Source organism: Rhipicephalus sanguineus, chromosome 2, assembly GCF_013339695.2.
Source record: "Rhipicephalus sanguineus isolate Rsan-2018 chromosome 2, BIME_Rsan_1.4, whole genome shotgun sequence".
NCBI lineage: Eukaryota > Metazoa > Arthropoda > Arachnida > Ixodida > Ixodidae > Rhipicephalus > Rhipicephalus sanguineus.
In genome coordinates this window covers 123,837,090-123,849,052 of record NC_051177.1, presented here as the reverse complement: position 1 = coordinate 123,849,052, position 11,963 = coordinate 123,837,090, and the positions used below count along the sequence as shown (strand labels likewise).

Below are 11,963 nucleotides of genomic sequence, written 5' to 3'. Positions count from 1 at the left end.
ATACACAGATCTAAGACGTTACCATAGGAATTGGCAATACTTTTGTGCTGCTGTTTGGAATTAAAAGCGAGAAAATCTAACACTACGCTGCATTTGTTCTCTAAAAAATGATGATAATGAGAAAAATTAAGTGTGGTCCAGTCAATTCCAGGTGTGTTAAAATCGCCAAGTACAAAATTTTTGTGCTTCTTATGAGAAATTACCACATTTTCAATAGAAGAGACGATCTCATTAAAAGCAATTGGTGAAACGCTAGGCGATACATAGAAACATCCAATCAACAATTTTTCACAGTGCTCAAGACTAATTTCAACCCAAATTGATTCAGAAATTGTTTCTATGTCCTTGCGTCTAACAGATCTTAGAGAACTGTCTATAGCCATCAATACACCACCACCTTTTTGTTTAGTTGCACAGAAGTCCCGATCACTGCAGAAGGTTGTGTAGTTCGACGGAAGATAGTCACAGGAAGGAATTTCACTGCACAGCCACGTTTCAGAAATCGCAATAAGGTCAAAAGAAGACGAAACAACATTAGCAAAGAATTCACGCGTCTTAGTAAGAAGACCACGAGCGTTCTGATAAAATATATCCAAATTACATGGCACCGTTGCTTACGGGTGCGCACTCTGAGGGATGGAGCATGTCTTCGTGGAGAATCCCACGGAATGGTTTGAAAATGCAACCGCACGGCCACATTGACGGGTCATTCAGACGTTTAAATATATCTTCGTCAACTGTAACGCAGAACGAGGAGTAAGAGGGATATTTTGTTTTGAGCCGCCGGCAGGAAATGGCAGAAAAGTGAACAGACTCAATGTGTTTCTTGAGGTCAGCAGATGTAGTGTTAGGGCTCAATTTGGACACAAATATAGCCCACTGCCGCTGGGTGGGGTCGTTAGGGGATTTGAGCCACTAACAAAGTGGACGAGTCCATAATAATAATAATAATAATAATAATAATAATAATAATAATAATAATAATAATAATAATAATAATAATAATAATAATAATAATAATAATAATAATAATAATGTAACTATTTATTTCTTGAAATAAACCATACATGTGTTTAGGCCTGCCAAAGCCATCTAGTGGTATTGTGCTCGTCTGCTGACCCGCAGGTCGCGCGATCGAGTCCTAGCCGCGGCGGCCTGATTTTCGATGGAGGCAAGAATGCTTGGGGCCCGTGTACTTAGATTTAGGTGCACGTTAAAGAACCCCATGTAATCGACATTTTCCGGAGCCCTCCACTACGGCGTCTCTCATATATATCGTGGTTTTGGGATGGTAAGCCTCAACAATTATTAATCCATCGGTGGTTTGAGTGGCAGATCGTGGCAGGCAGCAAAGAAACGAACGTGTTACATTAGCAGTGGAATAAGGATCGCAAAAGATGCCAGGGCAATAAAAAAGAAAATCACCGTCGTAGTGCCTAATGCGAATTCTGAGCGCAGCTTCATGTAACGCCAACTGTGTTTAAAGTTTTGGCTATCCGCAGTTGTAGCAATGTAACATTCGTTACATATTGCCACAGAAACTGCCAGCGCTCGAGTGCTACGCACACCACTCTGTGCATTACAGGCTCCGCTTTACACATCTCGTACAACGCTGTGCAAGCTAGTGAGACTTCTAGTAGTAGGTGCGTTCGCATGAAGAAGTAGTTCAGCGTTCTTGCCACCCAGAACAGATATTTTCTCATTTTTACGACGAGTAGTAATTGAAGATGTTTTATGTATACACACACAAAAAAAACGGCGTTATACGTCATTATGTGTCTGGATCGCTGAGCGCCTATTTCTTTCGTTCTTTTTTTGTTATTTCACTTGCAGCCCTTGGCGACGCGTCACTCAAAGCGTTGCTCCGAGTCTCGAGCTCGTCTTCTTCTTTTCCCAAGCCTCGCGGGTCCACCCACTTTCTCGTGCCCGTGCGCGACAGGCATGAGTTGCGCTGTCACGAGAAGCGCCTGTGCTCCGCGTTCGCTCTATCGGTTACGCCGACAACGGCAACGCCGCTCAACGCGGGAACGGGCGCCGAAGAGCTGCGCTTTAATCCTGTAATGCCTGAAATATGAAAGCGCCCAAGAAAAAAATTTCTTTTTCATTTTTGAGCTTTAAATAGCAACCTTTACTTCATTCCGCAGTTATATTATCTAAAATGCAAATTCAGTGCATACTTTTAGGTTTGTCGCGAATTCGCGACAACCGGCACCTTAGCCAATATGTGGCTCAATACAGGGATGTGTCAAGGCAACGCAACTATGGCATCGCCGAATCAATGAAGCGGATCTTTTCATGGCTACGGAGCTTGGCGTCGTCATTGTTGTTTAAATGCAAGCTTCACTTTATTGCCTCCCAACGATCACGTGACATCGTGTCGGGCACCGTGGGAACCCTGGATTCCGCCGCCTCGTATTGCCGACTTGTTGGGAGTGAACAGAGCGAAATGAGTGTGACGGTGCCGAGAAATTGATCTAGCTCATCACGAGACAGAGCCAGTCCTTCGTTAGGATTTTTCGGCATCGCAAAAATCTCTGGAAGGTGTCATAAAAAATTTCTGGAAATATTCAATAGAAGCTTGGACAGTGTCACAATGAGAAAGAGCGGTTTTCCAGTGAGGAATTTCCCGCCGTTCTTGATGATGATGAACGAACTTTAGTTAATTAGCAGAAAGATCCCCCTCCCCCTTTCAGAAGGGGGGACCCAATCTAGACGTCGGCCATGACACCGTGGGCCTTGGCAACGTCTTCGGCCTGCCGCACTAAGCGTGCTTGTAATTGTGAGTCGGAGCTGAGGAGCGCGGCCTTTCACCCACGCCCGTGTAGGAATTCGTCCCTCATGGGAGCCTCCGGGCACGCCCACAGCATGTGGCTCAAGTCCACCCTATTATTGAAAAATTTACGCTTGTCCGAATAAAGTTCCGGCGCGCAGTGGTTCATCGTTACCGGACTAGGGAACGTATGTGTCTGAAGTAGGCGCCACGCCACCGCCTGTCCTTTGTTCAATGACGCGTGTGCTGGAGGATAATTTTCCTGCTGAGCCGATAATGTTTCGTGATTTCTATGTAAGTGGTCATCCTTTCAAATCACTCATCTTCCTCCCAGCTTCGAACTCGGCCTTCCAGAGGCTCGGTCTGTGAGTCCTCGAGCTGTTTGGTGTGCAGCCTCATTGCCGGGCAAGGAGGAGTGAGCTGGCGCCCAGATAATATCGATTGTTCGCTGGTCTTTGTGTTCAGCCAATATTCTTAGTGCGGTTTGTGATATCCGCCCTCGTGCAAAGTTTCTCACTGCCGTCTGCGAATCGCTGATGACTACTGTAGTTGAGGTGGCTGCTATGGTCAGGGCAATGACAGTTTTTTTTTTAAATGCGAAGCATTTCTTAGCGAACTTCTGCGACTTTGAGCGTATCTATCTATCTATCTATCTATCTATCTATCTATCTATCTATCTATCTATCTATCTATCTATCTATCTATCTATCTATCTATCTATCTATCTATCTATCTATCTATCTATCTATCTATCTATCTATCTATCTATCTATCTAGCCGCCTACGACTTTGTGCTCTCCTGGCCGTTTCGTTAATCGGATGTATACCAAAATTGGTGTTTCATAACATGGCCTTATTACGAACATAAACGACAGGTCATATCATGAAAATCATGACACGCATGTCATGAACAGCATGATTTATATTTCACGGCCTTCGTCTCCCTGGCCGTTCCGTTAATCGGATGTGTACCAAAATTGGTGTGTCATAACATGGCCTTATCACGAACATAAATGACAGGTCATATCATGAAAATCATGACACGCATGTCATTAACAGCATGATTTACATTCCACGGCCTTAGGCTCTTGCGGCCGTTCCGTTAATTTCATATACACCAAAATTGGTACGGCGTGACAAGAGTTCATGATGAACATAATGACAGGTCCTAACATGCAAATCATGACGCGCATGTCATGTGCAGCATGATTTACATGACATGGCCTCGGGGCGCTTGCGGCCGTTTAAATGAAGGGATACATACGAAAACTGGTATGACGAGACATTTCTGTAGGACGAACATAACTGACACGTGGTAACATGAAAATCACGATATGCATGTCATGTATGACATGATTTACATGCCACGCTCATGGCGCACTCGCGGCCGTTTCGCTAGATTGATATACACCAAAATTGGTACTGTGCGATGTGACTTTATGAAGAACATGAATAACTGGTGGTAGCATGAAAACCATGGCAATCATGTATGTCATGATTTACATGCCACGCTCATGGTGCATTCGCGTCCGTTTTGCTTGCGTGATATACACCAAATTTGGTGTTACGCGACACGACAGTATGACGAACGTAAGTGAGACGTGGTAGCATGAAAATCATGACATGCAAGTCATGTACGACCTGATTTACATGCCACGCTCATGATGCGCTAGCGGCAGTTTCAGTAGATTGATATACACCAAAATTGGTATTGCGCGATGTGACTGTATGAAGAACATGAATGACAGTTGGTAAGATGAAAACCATGACATGCATGTCATGTATGTCATGATTTAATTGCCACGCTCATGATGCATTCGCGACCGCTTCGCTAGCTCGTTGTACACCAAAATTGGTATTGCGCGAAGCGACTGTATGACGAAGGTAAATGAGGCGTGATAACATGAAAATCATGACATGCACGACATGATTTACATGTCATGCTCATGACGCACTCGTGCCGTTTCGCTTGCTTGACATACACCAAAATTGGTATTGCGCGACGCAACTACATGACGAACGTAAATGAGAGGTGGTAACATGTAAATCATGACATGGAGGTTATGTATGTCATGATTTACATGCCGCGCTCATTGTGCATTCCCGGCCGTTTCCCTAACTTGGTATACACGAAAATTGGTAATGCGCGACGCCACTGCATGACGAACGTAAATGAAAGGTGGTAACGTGATAATCATGACATGCATGAAATGTACGACATGATTTACATGCCATGCTCATGGCGCACTCGTGGCCGTTTCGCTAGATTGATATGCACCAAAATTGGTATTGCGCGATGTGACTGTATGAAGAATATGAATAACAGGTGGTAACATGAAAACTATTACATGCATGCCATGTATGTCATGAATTACATGCCACGCTCATGGTGCATTCGCGGCCGTTTCGATAGCTTGATATACACCAAAACTGGTATTGCGCTATGTGACTGTATGATGAACATTAGTGACAGGTGGTTGCATGAAAAACCATAATATTCATGTCATGTATGGCATGATTTACATGCTCTACTCATGGTGCACTTGCGGCCATTTCGCTCCTTTGATATACACCAAAATTGGTATTGCGCGATGTGACTGTATGACGAACATAAATGAGAGGTCTTAACATGCGAATCATGTTATGCATGTCATGTACGGTATGATTTAGATGCCACTGTCATGGTGCGCTTCCGGCCGTTTTGTTAACGTGATATATACCAAAATTGGTATGGCATGACACGAGTACGTGATGAACATAAACGACAGGTCATGCATTGTATATACCAGAATATGCGTTTCATTGGCATGGTGTGCATGCATGCGTGCATGGCAAACATGCGATATATGGTGGACTAGATGCCATGGCATGAATGATTTCATTTGGCTCAAAGACAAACAAGGCGATGTGTGCAGCTCTTTGCTGGCTGCTTCGCATTACATCGATTCCCACAGTGCGTGGTATCTGCCGAATTTTTTCCATCGCACTGCATCTTTTAGAAAGGAACTTGGTTGGTCTACCGCATCTTCGTCTTCATCCTAATTGCTCGATGAAGACACTCGTGCTTGTGCATGAGGATCAGGATCGATATCGTTGTCATCACTGTCACTGAGACAGCTTTTGTCACTTTTATCTACAGGTGGTAAGCGCGTCCCCCTTTTTTTTTTTCATAAAATGAGCTGACGTCCATTATGAAGTTGTGATACAGGCAGCCACTACTGACTGACTCAAATGCCGGATGTCGCGAATTCTCGACATACCGCAGAAACGATGACTGCACAAGAAAAAACGTACTTCAATACCATGAAACATGTCGTGTGTAACTTCATGGATGCGTGCACACCGAAAACATTTTATAGGAGATTGTATTTACATCTCTCAGGCAGAAAAGAACGAAGAAGTTAGAGCACGTGCTTCGCGCTCTACGACAACTGATAGAGGTATTACCGGCATCAACATTCCTTATAGGTGCCAGATTAAAGAGGAAACTGTTGCTAGATGAATTTTATGCACCGTCAATAACGAACACATTAGAATTGCAGCATTTGAATCATTATTGGAATAGTAAAATATGTCAAACAAGAGCAATTGAAGTCGCAATCACTAGACTACGTTGTCAGACTCCATACCTAAATTTTTATTTACACAGAGCTGGTCTGGCAGCTTCCCCTAATTGTTCTTTTTGGGGAGTACGTGAGTCAAGAGAACATTATCTGATTCACTGTAACAGATACTCTACCTTGCGCAAATTGACTTTAGGTACCGTCTTCTGACTCCTTAGATTGGAGTTAAGTGCACTAAATGTACTTTCATTCGCGGCTTTGTCTCTTGGATACAGTGACGGGAAGATTGCCGGTGCCCTGCAAGAGTTTCTTAAAGGTTCACAGAGATTTAGGCTATAGAATCAATCTTTCCTCTTGTTTGTCTACTTTTCAGAATTTCTTTATTCGTTCTTATTCAAATTCTCCGCTTCATTGTTTATATGATTTTCTATTTCTATTCTTAACTGTTTTTTTTTTCATTTTACTTCTTTCCTCTTAAATAGAAAAAATCTACGCTTTACTTTAACAATTATATTTTAAAAACTATCCGGTTCTTGGCCAATCCCCCAGCGTGGGTGTGTGCCAAAGTTATAGGAACTACTCTACAACTGATACACAACACCGGTTTCCGGCTTGGAATACCTTACACGAGATAGCACTAGATGTCTCCTGCTGAAAGGTACGTTCGCCGCAAATACATAACAGCTGGCGTTGAAGGCAGCGCGCGTTTAGTGAGTTGCTTGGTCTGTGTCTTTTGGTATGTCGCGAATTCGCGACAACCGGCAGTATAGGGTTAAGGCCCATACGCGTTAGATTACTAAGGACAAGGTATACAAAGGAGTTATGAACATTATACAATATTTATGAAAAATGTCATTGTCCACAAAAAGAAAAACAGAAACACAGCGATGTTTTGCCAAAGAGGATTGCCGTACTAGATGAGCGTACAACAGGAGGCTATGAAAAGATTGCATATGTGCGAACACAAGGCAAACGTTTTACAGACAAGTGCGCCTGTTTGTATGCACAAGGTGCGTGGGGTTGCTTATTGAAGTAAATTGGAACATAATGCATGCGTGTTTTAGTACCATGCCTTGTTGAACAGCGTCGAGCACAATCAATCGCTACAGAACGTAAAGGGCGAACAGAAAGAAGGCTCTAAGCAGCCCAAAAGACTCACGGAAGTGACTGTGACTCGCAAGTGTGTAGCATTCAAAGCCATGTTGAAGAAACGCCGAGAGGACGAGTGCCGAGCCGAGAAGCCAGCCGGTGATTATTTCGTGGGCCTGATCTTCCGTTGATCATATCTGCATGTTGAACACGAGTTACAGCAAAATGTCCACTAAACGAAGACAAACTGAGTAGAATGCATATTATGATATTGGTTTGCCCATTCGTGCCTTTATTCCGCGTTGACAAAAAACTTCAGACTCTCTAGTATGACATTATGACCCGAATTTATGCAAGAAAAGATCTTGTGAGCCTGGAATCACGGACTCATCAGCCCAGAAAGCCTTAAAAACCCCTCTGCAATACCTGGAGGAAGTGTTCGTATCATCTGTTCTCATGATACAGATGACATGCATGCCACGTAAACCATGTCATGATATGTCATTCGTGTTTACCATGCACATTCTGCTATATGCCCCATTAATGAAACAGGTAGTGACCACGACAGCATGACGACATATGTTAGATAGATAGATAGATAGATAGATAGATAGATAGATAGATAGATAGATAGATAGATAGATAGATAGATAGATAGATAGATAGATAGATAGATAGATAGATAGATAGATAGATAGATAGATAGATAGATAGCGCTGAAGTAGCCAGGGGGAGGGGAGAGGGGGTTCAAAACTCCTGAAATTCTACAAGTTTGCATGTGCTGTAATTTTGCAATTGTACAATTTTGCATGTATACAGGCACACCTACAAACGCACACACGAGCACACATAAAGTATGGTTGAAACCCCCCTGAAAAAAATTGCTGGCTAAGCTACAGATAGATAGATAGATAGACAGTTAGAAAGAAAAAGAGAAAGAAAGAAAGAAAGAAAGAAAGAAAGAAAGAAAGAAAGAAAGAAAGAAAGAAAGAAAGAAAGAAAGAAAGAAAGAAAGAAAGAAAGAAAGAAAGAAAGAAACGGCCAATGTGCCTCTGGTTCTCTGAGAAACGCTTCACTTTTAAAATTCGTGAGCCATTCTATTATGCGAAGGTGGACTACCAGCAGAGCTGCGTAGCACATGGCACAGAGTTTACACATAATTTTGATGAAAAGTACGGAAAGGCAGAGAATTTTCAAACGTATCGTATGCTCCATTAAAACACTTCTATGTTCATTTGTGCGGGCAAAGTGCAGCGCGCAGGTTACTTATTTATCTGTCCATTCATTTATATATTTACTTTCTTTCTCCTTATTTTTAGTGGACCAGTGGTGAACAGTGCAGCGTTCCCGATATCTGTGGCACATACGCGCCAGGGGTTTTCTGCTGGGTAGGTAAATGTTCAGGGAATCACGAATGGCGCTGCAGTTATATACAGTTTTTCTGTAAAACCGCTCCATTGTTCGCGCAGACAATGCCGCGGTTCCTTGCGAGTTGGCTACCACTTCACACTTCAGCGTGCAGTGTGTGAATGCTTCTTAACAAGGTAATACGTGGTGTGCATTGTTTAATGCCACTCTGAGATGGAGCCTTTTTTTGCCTTCATTGAAACGGGGCGGCACTCGAAGAGGCCGGCATGGCACGCAACTGGAAAGAAAGTAGGTCACCTATCGAGTACATGTGGAAGAGCGAGCTTGTGTGCCTTGCATTGGAGCGGTGTCGGTAGCGTGGCCGAGCGGTCTAAGGCGCTGGTTTAAGGCACCAGTCTCTTCGGGGGCGTGGGTTCGAATCCCACCGCTGCCAAAACTTTTTTTTATTTCATATTTGTATCCGTTTTCAACGCTCAGGTGATGTATAACATTTTTTTTTTTGCTTTCATCTGCTTTCAGTAGTCTGCACAACGCAGTTGCTATTACCTAAATTCACGTCTTTGTTAATACCGTTGCTGCAATTACCTTACTGCAACTTTCTTTGTCAGCCATCTGCTCTTCTCAACACACAGCAAACAAATAAAAAAAAAGAGGAACACCTCGCTGCTCGTGAAGAGCACAACATCAACAAACAACAATAACGACAAGGAACAAGCCATCCGGTGAATCGTCGTCGTCGTCACCATCATCATCGGCATCATCATCGTCACCCTTCCCCCCTCGTCAGTCACTTTATGCCAACTTGCAGTCTGCTGCTAGAAAATCTTGATTACCCCTGTCATGTGCCATCTGACAGATTGTACACCTGCAATTAACTTGTATCATCAAAATGTCAGAAATGACATAGTTCTATATGTATTAATGCCTTGGCGAGCTGAGTGCACTAATCTATCTATCTATCTATCTATCTATCTATCTATCTATCTATCTATCTATCTATCTATCTATCTATCTATCTATCTATCTATCTATCTATCTATCTATCTATCTATCTATCTATCTATCTATCTATCTATCTATCTATCTATCTATCTATCTATCTATCTATCTATCTATCTATCTATCTATCTATCTATCTATCTATCTATCTATCTATCTATCTAGCAACTAAGGAACTGCTTGACTCGCTCACTTCACGGCGTGCGTGTGGAATAGACAAACAGCGAAATCGCACGTGCCGGCACTCTCACGGCCCGCGCTACCTCAACAGCGTGTGAACCATGCAGCACAGATAAAAAGGAAAATGCTGTGTGGAACTAGATAAAGATAACTGTGTTCTTCAATGCTTCAACTAGCTTAGCTTCAACTAGCTTAGCTTCAACTTTCACTTAGCTGTTTCTTCGACGGCCACGATTTTGCCAATCGTAAACTAAGTTACCAATGCACATATTTATAAACTCTGCGTCGTAACTTCAAAAGCCATTTCTTTACACGTAGTGTGTATCTTGAAGGTGCTCGAGTAACGGCATAGGATAGTTAAGATACATGTAAAAACGTGTCCTGTCTTTAATTATTAGCGAACTGTGAACACCTTTACGTTTAATACGCGATATGTTCTGTTAGTCTGCGAACTGAATAGTACGAGATACCGTGAAATTCGAGCTCTCTTAGATTACGCAGGAAAAGAAGTCTCTAGGTTTTTGTTGAACAAGTTGATAATGAAGTTTTCGTTGTAATACGCTTAAGAATTAGCAATAAATGTAACTCATAATAACGCGTAAAATGCGTTTTTTTTTAGTACGCTCTGCAAGTGTTTTTCTTTAACCTCTGGGGCTTTACGTGGCAAAAAGCAGAATATGATTACGAGGGGGTCTCTGTATAAATTTAGCCACCAGGGATTCCTTAACGTGCACCTAAAACTAAGTACACGGGTGTTGTTGCATGCCGCCCCCAGGCGACATGCAAAGCTCGACTCTCAATGGGTTAAAATGCTACCGCCGGCCGTGCCCGGAAATAGAACGTACGTCATAGAGTTTACCAGCGCGACGTCTCACTTCATTTGTGATTTGAGTTGAGTTGTTGAGTTGAATAAACTTTATTTGCCCAACGGTTGATATTGTGCCCGGGGCTAGGCTGCCCGGGCTCCACCAGTCGAGGAACATCTTTCGAGGTCCTCGGCGACGGCCCTGGCCCACTGGACGGCCCACTCCTGGTCTTCGGGGGCCTCGCTGTGAAGGGCGGTTCGCCATCGCTCAGCAAGGCGCTCCGCTTCAGAGGGTTTTTCAGGTGTCCTCATCCTTCCTCGTAGTGTATCTACATTTCTGTTGCATTCCCAAAGTACATGGGCCATATCGGCCCGTCTGTGCTCGCACCACGGGCAGCCAGGCGACGGGTGCAGCGCGGGCCACAGGAGGTGCAGGTGGTAGGGGTTGGTGAAAGTACCCGTCTGCAGCCGCCTCAGGTCAACCGCCTGCGACCTGTCCAGACGCACGTGGGGTTCCGTATATATCTTGCGGTCTTTCCTAAGCACCTCGTGGTACGTGGCCGGGAACTCTTCGGCATAGCAGTCAGCGTACATCTGGTCCCTTGCTCCTTGCGCCACGACTTCGGTTGCCGCAACAACGGAGGTGGTGGTGGTGTCAATAGCGGCGGCGCCGGAGCCGGTGGCCTCCACCGCCGTTCCTCCACCGGAGTCCCTCAACACAATGGCGGCGCCTGCTCCCTGGGTGACCGCGTCGCGGCGGGTAATGTCCTCGCGACGAGGTGGGCGCGCTCATTGTGGTTGGGCAGGGTGCCGGTGGGTCTTTGGCCGTTGGCATTGCTGCTGTTGCTTTTACGGCTGCTGGTGTAAATAGCTGCAATGTCCCCCATGTGTGCGGGGAACCACTTGAGGGATTTTTCCGTAATCGTGCCTGACCTGAAGTCCCCAGCCCTGGCGTTTAGCATGCGAGCCACCTCTTCGGACACCTAGCCTTTGGTGTAGTTTACCCTACAAAACTTTTCTGGAACTAGCACTCTGTCACGTTCGTGGCTAAGGTGCCCCACGATCTTCACGTTGCATAAAACATTACGTCTTCCACTGCGCATACGAAGGAAGATTTCAAGCCCGCAACTCATGGTGATAGCACTACCAATTAGCTGATACTTGGGAGCATTTATAACCTCAATATCGC

At 44.2% G+C, this 11,963-nt stretch overlaps 1 non-coding gene across 1 annotated transcript; it reads left to right on the top strand.

The window, feature by feature from the left end:
- Window positions 1-9,141: 9,141 nt before the first annotated feature.
- On the top strand, window positions 9,142-9,223 carry Trnal-aag (transfer RNA leucine (anticodon AAG)). The gene has a single exon. It is a non-coding gene; the product is annotated as a tRNA-Leu (tRNA).
- Window positions 9,224-11,963: the final 2,740 nt, after the last annotated feature.